The sequence below is a fragment of the Platalea leucorodia genome (assembly GCF_965183815.1).
Source record: "Platalea leucorodia genome assembly, chromosome: 3".
In the NCBI taxonomy this organism is placed as follows: Eukaryota; Metazoa; Chordata; class Aves; order Pelecaniformes; family Threskiornithidae; genus Platalea; species Platalea leucorodia.
Genome location: NC_138825.1, coordinates 122790528 through 122801282, shown reverse-complemented (window position 1 = coordinate 122801282; position 10755 = coordinate 122790528).

Below are 10755 nucleotides of genomic sequence, written 5' to 3'. Positions count from 1 at the left end.
AGACAGGAGTCCTGGTGCCAAACTTCTTGAGTGTCCCCTGGAAAGGATACTGGAATAAGTCAGGACCTGATCCTTAGACTGTGGAGGATTTGCTTCAATTCCTCATCCCTGAAACAGAAATGGTGTTTTCTCAAATTAATAATCTGCTATGCAGCTAAACTAGTTAAAGTCTGTGAGAATTTCAGGTGGGATTCCTCTCACCTAACTCTAAAGGCCTGTGGAGTTAGTCCTTTTTGTATTTGAGAGAGAGGCAGAGAGACAGTGAAAGAGTGAGGGAGAAGAAAGTCATTTTTACCTGCTTTAGGTATCTGTATTAGGATATGTTTAACTACACTCCTTAAGTAGCTATTTCCCTTATCTCTAATAAACTGAGCACCAGCTCACTGACGTAAATGTAGACATCTATAATGTAGACGTTCATTTCTGAAGGTGCCACATGGAATTAAAAGCTAGGAACTCCTCTTTCTCCCTTTTAGTAATACAAGAAATGTATTATCACAGAAACCTTAAAGACATTTGAAGTGTGCTATTATGTGTCCTCTTAGTCTTCTCTTGTTCTAAATAAAAAGAAAACTTTCATTTGTTCTTTCTGGGTCATTGAGTAGAAGGCAGATATGCTGTGGGTGGGTAATATACCTTCTTTGGACAATGATAAGTTATTCGTCCAGTTCTAAGCAGCACAATCTGGAGCTTTTTTGTGGTCAATTGGAAGGAGAAAAAAACAGTCCAAAACTAGTAGGATGAAGCATAGGCCTGGAAAAGCCTCAGGCCGTAAAGGGAGTCACAGTCATTAGTTTAGATCAGATCCTTGACATTTACTCAGTTTTCTGTGATAATGTGGGTGGCACTCAACATGAACCAACTCTACAAGGGAAAACCTGGATATATTAATCGCAGGATGACTGTTAACTATAAAAGTGAAGTTGTAATCAAATGTCACCTTAGGATGTAGCACGCATTGCCAGAAAAAAGAATTTAATGCTATCTTACATGATATTGGTGAAAATTTATTTGAAATTCTGTTTACAGCTCTAGTTATTTGTCATTAAGTGAGCTGAAATTAAGCCCCAAAAGAAGAGACATTAACATATTCAGGAAAACAGACAGTCTGCAATATCAGAGAAAACCAAAGAGCCCACTTGATTAAAAAAGGCAAAAGCTGAAAGGCAATATGATTGCTCTCTACAAACATCAGAAGGGTTAAAAAAAAATGTAAAAGCTGCTTGAGTTACCAGGTATTTTTATCACAAGAACAAGATATATACACTGTATTAATAAATTTAGTGAAGAAATCAGTTTCTAAGCATTAAAACTGGAAAGGTCAGCAGCAGCCTTCCAACTGAATGAAGAAGGACATAAAAACTTTACAAATAGAGGGCAAAACATTTGTGGAAGGGGTTATGTGATAAGCTACCTACAACTCCAGGAAAAGTCCTCAATGACCTAAAAATTCACTGTGTTCCTAAACAGATAAATGCTGGGTGACTGAAAAGGTAGAAACTGTCAGTCACAATAAATAACATATTGGAAGCAGCCATCGTGCTTCTTCCACACATTGCAGTGGCTGAGCATTCATGAGGAAATCAGCTTATATAACGGGAGAGGGGAGACAATGGAAAAAAAAGAAATGTATAAAGAACCAGGAGGGAAAATGAAATGAAAGCAAGCAGTAGAATGTAAAGGTACAGAGACAACTGATCAGATAAGGGAGAGGCCATCCAAAAATGTAGAAAGTTTGCTGGACAGGCAAACATCACGAGAAATATGAATGACCATCCAAACCTAGTATTTAATAACAGGCATTGAGGAGGGTTTAGGGTACTGAGAGCACTCATAGGCTTTAATGGCCCTGACCAGCCTCCCTTGACCTCTCCCACCACCTGTCCATGGCCTCAGGAGCCCCATTTTGCCTCAGCCTGCCTCATCTCAGTGTACCTGTTTCTAGTCTTGTTTTTTGCCCTGCCTCCTGGATGGGCCTTGGACCATCCTTTATGTAATCAATAAACATAAGGATGGGTGCTTTTGAAACACAATAACAATCCAGACCATTTTCACAGAATATTGACGTCAATAATAATACGTCATAAACCAAGCTTAAATCTTTAGAGCTTAGTTTATTCCAGTAGCCTCCCGCTAACAGTCCTTGCAGATCTAGCTAGACAGATCAGTTGAACAAATCAGTATAAAAGATTTTTATCCAGCCCTATATGAGTTATTTAATGCTGGTAAGTGCATGTTTTACATGTACCTGGAAAGTCTCTAAGAAGAATGTGGCGTCTAATGAGCTATGGCATGAAAACTTCTATCTTTCACAGGTTGGTATGAACACTTCAGAGACTGGACTTTTCCACTGAAATTTTTTCTTTATATGCCCATATTTATTTGCTCTCAATTCATTGTAGTACCTCCAGTGTTGGCTTGTCCCGGAACGGGTGTTGTATTTTAGATAGCAAGTTGGGTTGCAGTTGTTCACTGAATTTGTGCTTGGCCCATTGCAAGGAAATAATAAATTCATCTTGTCAGTTCAATAGCACAGGACTACTTCTGGGTATTCAGTGATTTAGTACCTACTTCCTTGTAACTAAAAACCAGTCACATAAATTAATTATGAAGGTCACAAATCATGTCTTCCATTTGGCTAGCATTCAGCTACAAACAAAGAAGTCTCTACTTGCCTCATATTCAGACAACTGAAGGAGATGTTAGTCGTACAGAGGAAAAACAAACAATATGAGAGTTTCTTGTAGAAATTTGTTACGTACTGATTGTTCTACCTACATTTGCGACTTGTGCCAAGGTCATACTGATTAAAACTTGTGGATCAGTGTTAACGCATGTACAAAATGCACAGTTTATGCTGGATTTTAACTTGTGGTGTGGCTCAGAGTTTACAGCACTCATTAAGTCATCAAAATCAGATATTTACTATCTCTCTGTCTTGACAAATCCTCGTGTAGGTCAGATCAATTATTTCATGCATTGCCACTAAACAGCACCATGCTGCTGTGCCACTAAGAACATTACAGCTCGGCCTCTGAGAGGCTGATGTTTATAGAAATGATGAAAGTGCCACACATAGCAGGAGGTCTTCTGGGATCAGCTCCCTGGAGCCTGTTTCCTGCAGTCTCAGTCTACAGACACCCTCTCCGATCTGGCTGCTATGGATGGATTGTTGTACAAAAGTAGCACTGGGAGCTATATTAGCTAGGGAAATTGAAGCTAACACATCTTTTCATTGAGGAATATTCCCTAACCACCCTCTTTGACTCTTCATGCGTGCATTGCAATTACTGTGGCAAACTTAGCATTATGTAGCTCACTTAAGATTTCTGTACCATTTGTGTACTCTGCAAGATTTAGTGGAGACAGAACTACTTAACCTTCTCAATAGGAGGGCACAATGAAGTAGAAGAGATGGGAACAGGCCCTCTTGCTGAAACTGAAAACATGCCAATTTTCCTGTAGTCTTCACTCTGGTGATGTGGCCTTTCCTTACCGCAAATGGAGCACACAGGACTTTTGCAGGAATAGCAGAGCATTGTACTGAGCAAAATTGTAACTGTAAAAGACCATTGGGGGCAAAAAAAAGAGGATTTATAAAGCTGAAAAGGGTTTATCTAGTTTTCAGCAAACAGCGAAATGGAAATCACACACACCATTTACAGATAATGGAATAGACCCCTTAAAACTCAGAAACACAGAAAATAATTGGTAAAAAACTTGATATGAGGAACAAAAGCTCCTGGGCCACAAGACAGGGATTGTAAACCAACTTATCACAGACAAGTCAAAGAGATGAATACACTTACCATTACATTTACACCACCTAATGTCATAGCTCTCTGGAGTCACTATTTCTCAAAAGCACTTTTTTTTGCCATTATTCCTCTCAGGGAAATAGATCCCCACCCATGTGCAAACTTAGGCACCTAAGTTGATCATTCGAATTATTAAAGTGGTACACGTGATCTATGCATAAACCCAGAAAAATATCTTGTATATGTCCAGAAAATATTCCCTCCAATGTGGCATTTGGAAGCAAGGGAAGCAAGGGGGAAAAAAGGTACTATGTCAATGAAGCTGTTAGGGAAGAAAAGAATTGGTAGAGAAAATTCATATCACTTGCTAGGAAGGGTGAAGCTAATAAATCAGCACGTTACAGAATCTGTGCAGATTCACAGATGATCAGGACTTTTACCTGGAGCTGAAAGTCCACTTAAATTTTATCTCAACTGATAGCTGAACATACAAGGGGTTACTAGAAACTGTTTTGAAGACTCCTTTGCGCATAATGTGATCTTCAGGTAAAAGGGAATTCAGAGGAATACATAACTTCCTTGATACTGGTAAACAACCCTCCAAACTGCATGCTGCCAATAACTCTATAGCTAGCACAGCTAAGAAATCCTGTAAACAACACTGAAAAATAATCATTTTTCGGTGCATCTTTCCAGATTTCTTTTTTAACAGCATCCCCACTACTGAGCTTCTACCAAAGCCTTTGCTTTGGTAGCATAAAACTTTCTGTTTCCATTTAAATCTTATCCTATGTTTTGGGAAATTTTTATTTTGATTAACATGAATGTAACAAGAACAAACTGAAGGCAACAAATCTAAAGGAAGTGATACTGTAGAGTGTCTGCAATCTAAGAGAACTTGGAGATCTCTCAGATTATTGTGCACGGGCATTTGCTGATGCCAATAAGGAAAGCTGTATCATGAAAGGTCAGTGAGGAACAAGAGACTTCTCCTCAGTTTCCCTGACAAGTGCCCTTTCCTAGTGCTCTTCTGGCAAGATGCAAAGAGTAGAGTGAACACAAATACAGGTGTATTCACAGCTCCAGACTGGATTTTGAAACCTAGAGACAGTCCTCAGTAAGGGAAGACAACTGAGATGATACATTGCCATGTCTGAAGTCATATCCTTGTGTTTTTTCAGAAGCTTAATACCTGCTTGCCTTTAGAGCAAGACTTAAGTAAGGGACTTTGCATTGGCAGGAACAGCATCCCAGTAAGAGCCACCTCGAGTGCCCTGATATGATTAAGCACAGAGGACTGATGGGGAGCAAGAGAAACACTTATGTTAACACAAGAAAGGACAATAGACATACATGCTTTATCACTAACATCTTTTGCAAGTAGCATCCGAGACTTAAAGTATTCATCTCATTTATACTATTTCTTATTGCTTTCTCAGGATAATAGGTAGAGCTTTAAGGTGTATGTAAAGTATCCATCTTCCCTGCAGTAGTCCCTTTTTTATCAAGAACTGTACAAACTGGCCCTTGTGTAAATGAGAACGAACCCCGTTATCTCTTGTAAACAGCTTTCCTGCAACTTTGGGATACACCTCAACCAAAAACTTCTGCTTCTGCATTTTACTCCTTCTTTGCATTGCTCATGAAATAAAAGCAGAACATGAAAGAGTGAAGTTTCTAAGCCCCTCATGCTCCTCTTCAGCAAGGTATGATTTAGCCAAACACAGCTTAGCTGGATGTAGTTCTCTGGCCTATTATATTTAGAGGGGAGAACAAAAAGACTGAGTAATTCCTTCTACCTCTATCAGTTCTTTGTGTACTGGAGAGAGGAAAAACATTGCACAGTAATCAAGCAAGGTCCTCCATAGAGAAGAAAGTCTGTGTGATTTTCAATGGAATAATAAAACACAGTCACTTGAGCAAGAGACCCTGTAATAACGAGGTAAACTAAACTATCTATCTATTAAGCTGTGATTGCTACTTGTCCATTGTGTTTCCTCCCTCTTCTGATGGATATCGTAGTATTCCCTGTAATAAATTTTTAGTGGTGCATTAGTGACCTTATTTTCCCTTCATTTGTAAGAAAGCAGGTAAAAGGCTGGTGGGTGTGATATGGATCCAGTCAAGACAATCTTACTGTTGCTATCCAAAGAGTCAGAAAACACCCCTACTGTTACTTCCCTCTTCAAGGTGAAGAAGCCTATTTAAGAACCGCATGGAGAAACTGCATTTACTTGGCTGAGCTTTCAGCTTGAGGTGAGGTAGGTTTCCGCTGACTCAAAGCGTTAAAGTTAATGTTTAATGAAAAAACTCTTTTACTGTGACACCACACAGTAAATGAGATAAATGTCAATGTTCTCAAAAAAACTTATTCAGCTCAAAGTTCAGGAGATCTAAGAAATATTTCTGTCACAGTGTGCAGGCAAGCTGCACCTTATCGTACCTGTCTGGTCTCTGTAGCTATGTCCACAATAAGAGCATACACGCACACCAAGAAGTAGCTTAAAGATTGGTGTGCACCCAAGTCATGCTCCATAAATCCACATCATTGGCTGAGGGATACTCATATCTCAGACTTCAAAGAAGTGAACTCAGAGTTTTAAATAACATCAGCTTCTTCAGCAGACCACATCGCTTCTCTTCTAGGAGGCATTCTGAAGCTGATTTGAGCCTGTGTCAGCCAACAAACATGACCAAAATGGCATTGAGTGCCAGGTCCTTGCATTCACCTGGCCTATTTAGCCTATTTTAGGTATTTTCCTTTAAGATTAAAACAATTGCCTTTGGAAGTTTCTATTTCTCTCTTCTGACTTAAAAGGGAAGCATCACTGTTTAGATCAGATACAGAAATGTATAGTATATGTCTGGTCAGGTGAATGCCACTCCTAATGATGCTTGACAGTATTCTGTAAGAAGATTATTAAATGAAGCTTCTTTCTCATTCTTTAGGTAAGAACACTGCTCAAACTACCCCTTTATCTCTTATTTTTATTTGTCTGAAAGCTTGAAAGTCTGCCCTAACTTTTTATATTTGTTTACATAAAGGCTCTGATACCTCACCAACACCATATTTTTCCATCAGAAGGAAAGGTAGGATGAAAAACCCTACAGTCATTTAAAAGGCAAATACCCAAAGTTAGTTAGTAGATCCAAGTGTGCAACAATATTTATCACAGAACATTCTCACTTCTTCCATTGTATTTATAGCCATCGTGACTGGGCTGAAGCTAATAAGGAGACACAAGGGAATTTCCTGGACACTAAAGACCAGCAGCTCAAGATGCGTGCATTTTTGACTGCCCTATGCAGCAGCTGGATGGACATGTAAAGACTGTTGGCCTTTGAAATGAGATGTTGCAGTTGGCTGTTCCCCATCACCTGGCAAGCTCGTGTCAGAAACAAGACAATCAGGAAAAAAGCTGGGAATGACAGACAGTCATTGACATGGCAGGTGCTTCAGCTGGGAAGTGTATCAGGCCAAAATGCAGGACCTACTGACTTTCTCCTATGCTCAAAGTTTCCACTGTGATATAGGGCTGCAGGATCAAGACCTTGTTTTCATAATTTAGCAGGATAAACATTTCGTACTCTCCACATATGGTATGATTGAGGGCCCACAGCCACCTGTAAAAGTTTTTCTATTTAATAGGGAACTTCATTCATACACAAATTAGCTAAAAGTGTGGGAATAATCTCTTTTCCTCTAGAGAAATGAAGCTGTTTCTGTTTTGAGCCGTGTATACCGAGGACAGTGTTTACAGATCCCTGTCAGTGCCTAACGCCTCCCGTGATTTCATTTCACTCTTTTCTTGGAGAAACCCGCCCAGTGTGCAGCAGATCCGGCAGACAGGGGAGACTGCATGCTGCGAACATGCCTTTTCCCTGTCCTGTGAAATTCTCATCAGGTTTGGATGAGCTACAAGGAGTTTAAAACTGTCGTTTTCGGTGCTCAGGGTAGAGCAGCATGTTGTCACAGTCACAAAGAGCAATCCAAGCTTTTGCAGAGGAAAGCTGAAACTGTTCTCCTTGCCACTGCTGCTTCAGACTCAGGGTATGGCTATTTACCCTTCTTCCCTTGGAGATGTTTGAGGAGAATATCTAAAAGATCTGCCATTTCCTGAAGCAGTACCCAGACCCAAACACGATACAAGCCAAAGCCTGTCTCAACGGGCAAAAAGTGAGGCAGTGAGTCAGGCCAAACTGGGTTTTCCCAAAAGTCCAGTGAGCAAAATAGCCCAACTCCACCCTCTGGATAAAGCATCTTCTTCCTCCTGGCAGCTAGTGTTGTCCGTCCTTTTTGCTTAAAGTTGGTAATATCTGAAGTCAAATGTTGACAGATTAAGCTTTGTTAATGGTGAGAGAGAAGTGTTTCATTTATTTTGAAGAACAAATATTGGAGTACATAAATATTGGAATATAATTTCTTTGGAGTCCTTATTTGCATGTAAATCACCTGTATATGTATAGGGGCCATTTATCTGTGGCTGCTGGACATTAGTTTACCTCACTGGGAAAACAGCTAAGTTGTTCTTTCTGGCCAAAAAAAAGAGAAAAGAAAAAGGAGGGACAGGAGGAGGGAAAGCGAGGCATTGGGCAGTCTGCTAAGAAGGCAATGTGAGGTTTGCTAAGTGTAATTCTTAAGGACTGTGTATTCCAGTTACACTGGTACATCAGCTTTCTGGCATAAACATGCTGGAGCACAGCTTTTGTTTGTACTCTCAGGTAGCAGATCCCCGTCTCATCCACTGCATAAGGCACGTGAATTACAGCAGAACAAAAGGGCACATTTGGCAAGTCCTTGAAAATCTTGGGTGAAAAGCCTTGTCCTGAGTCAAGTTTCTAGAGTTTGGATGCTTAAATCTGAACTACTCACCAAAGGCTTGCATTATAATCAATGAAGGGAAAAGAGAATCTCTAAAACATTATGCATCTTTTCCTAAGACAACTGTTGAAGAGAGTCAAGACTAATAATTTTCCTGAGATGCACATAATTTCGCATTAATTACAAAGGCAGTATAATGTGACCCACTAAGACTAAGACTAAGACATGCATGAATACGCTCTCAATATAGATTGTGTGTCTGTTGGGGGTGTGTGTGTTTATGTACCTGCATGAAATTTAAGATATAAAGTAGAAATCTCAGAGAAAGTCCTGACTGAATGAACTTGATTTGACTCATTTTAAAATTTAAACATTTATTAGAAGGCACTTTCCCGAATAAGATTTCAACAAGGAGCCTTTTCTGCACCCCTGAAAGGATTGCACATGTCATGTGAGATATTCCCTAGGGAAAATGCTATGTAATGAATAACACAAGATATTCATGGCTGAGCTATGGTCAAAAACCAATGAACTTCACTTGTGATTGTGTTCTTTTTTAATCACTTCCTGTGCAAAAGAAGGAGCTCACAGGTCCTTACAAGCCGACATTGCCGTCTGTCTTATCCTGTGGTACAGCAAGGATGAGCAATAGCTTTTTAACAAAGCTCTGCTTCCTCTCTTTGAGCTGTTCAAATGAAATACAGTCACTACAAAGAAAAAATACATGTATGCTTATTTTAGCTTTGCCACTTGCAAGTTTGATTCTGTGACAGACTGGTATGTTCCTCTTGCTAAATAATTTGGTTTACATTCCAAATCCACAGACTCATTTTCAAGGAGAAAAACCTGAGATCATAGAATCATAAAATCGTAGAATGTCCTGAGTTAGAAGGAACCCACAAGGATCATCGAGTCCAATTCCTGTCCCTACATAGGACAACCCCAAAATTCACACCATATGTCTGAGGGCATTGTCCAAGTGCTTCTTAAATATTGTCAGGCTTGGCGCTGTCATTATCTCCTGGGGGAGCCTGTTCCAGTGCTCCACCACCCTCTGAGTGAAGAACCTTTTCCTAATGTCCAACCTAAGCCTACCCTGGGATATCTTCCTGCCGTTCATTTTAAACTTAGTTTGGACAATGGTCTAATTTTAACTTTATACTAGAAAACTGAACAGTGCCAGGGCTTTTATCCTTCCTAAGATTACAACAGCAGGGTCAAGCAGACTTAGTCCAGGAGTTACCATGAACAGGGCACCATCCCTAAAAGGTGCCTGGTGTCAGCCACCCTGCTTGGCAAGCTAAAGATTGACAAATATGTAAATTGGCCTCAGAACCAGAGAAATGCACATGGCACTGCCTGATACACCAGTATAGATGTACCCTAAAAAAATGAGTTCTTTAAATCTCATAGCACATGAGCAGTTTTCCAACAGTAGTCTCACCAGGACAGCAGCCCAGGGTAGCATCACCTCCCAGCATCTATAGATTATGCCAATTTTTATACCCAAGGACTGATACGGCATTTTATTGCTGTATCCTAGCACTACTACTTCATGACCAATTAGTCTACTACTGCAATATCACCCCTTTTTTTAATAGATACAATTTTTCATGAAATAAAGGCTCCTGCCATACAATTTTGGCCTATCTTCTGAATACTGGATTAACAGAGGTCAAGTTACTCAGTATCACATCAATAAAATATTTTAGCCACAAAACTTTTAGGAGTCAAGACAAATTTTGACAAGTAATGTGAATCTCAAGAACAAGTGATCACCCAACAGCAATCTAAGTGAAATTTAATTTGCTCCTTGATTCTTGAGAAAGTTTACAAACTGAGCTTTTTGAAACCTTTTAAGAGATTTGGTCTTTGACCAATTTTCATTTTCTGAGACAAGGGAAATGCAAAAAGAAATAATTAAAATTGAAAAATTGAGCTGTTTCTTCAAATTCCTCTTTTTAATAATCTACATCCTTATTTTTTAAGAACTAGGAATATCATTTTTTCTTATGAAGAAGTCTAATTATTTTCTTTTTAAATAAGAGTCTACAATGAGAACTTGTGCTCTAAGTACTTCATTCACTGTGAAATAAGAACAAGTACTTCTTCAGCCTGCTGAAAGAGATTCTCTTTGCTTATCATATCCTATATGAAGAGATAGGAGATTATCCA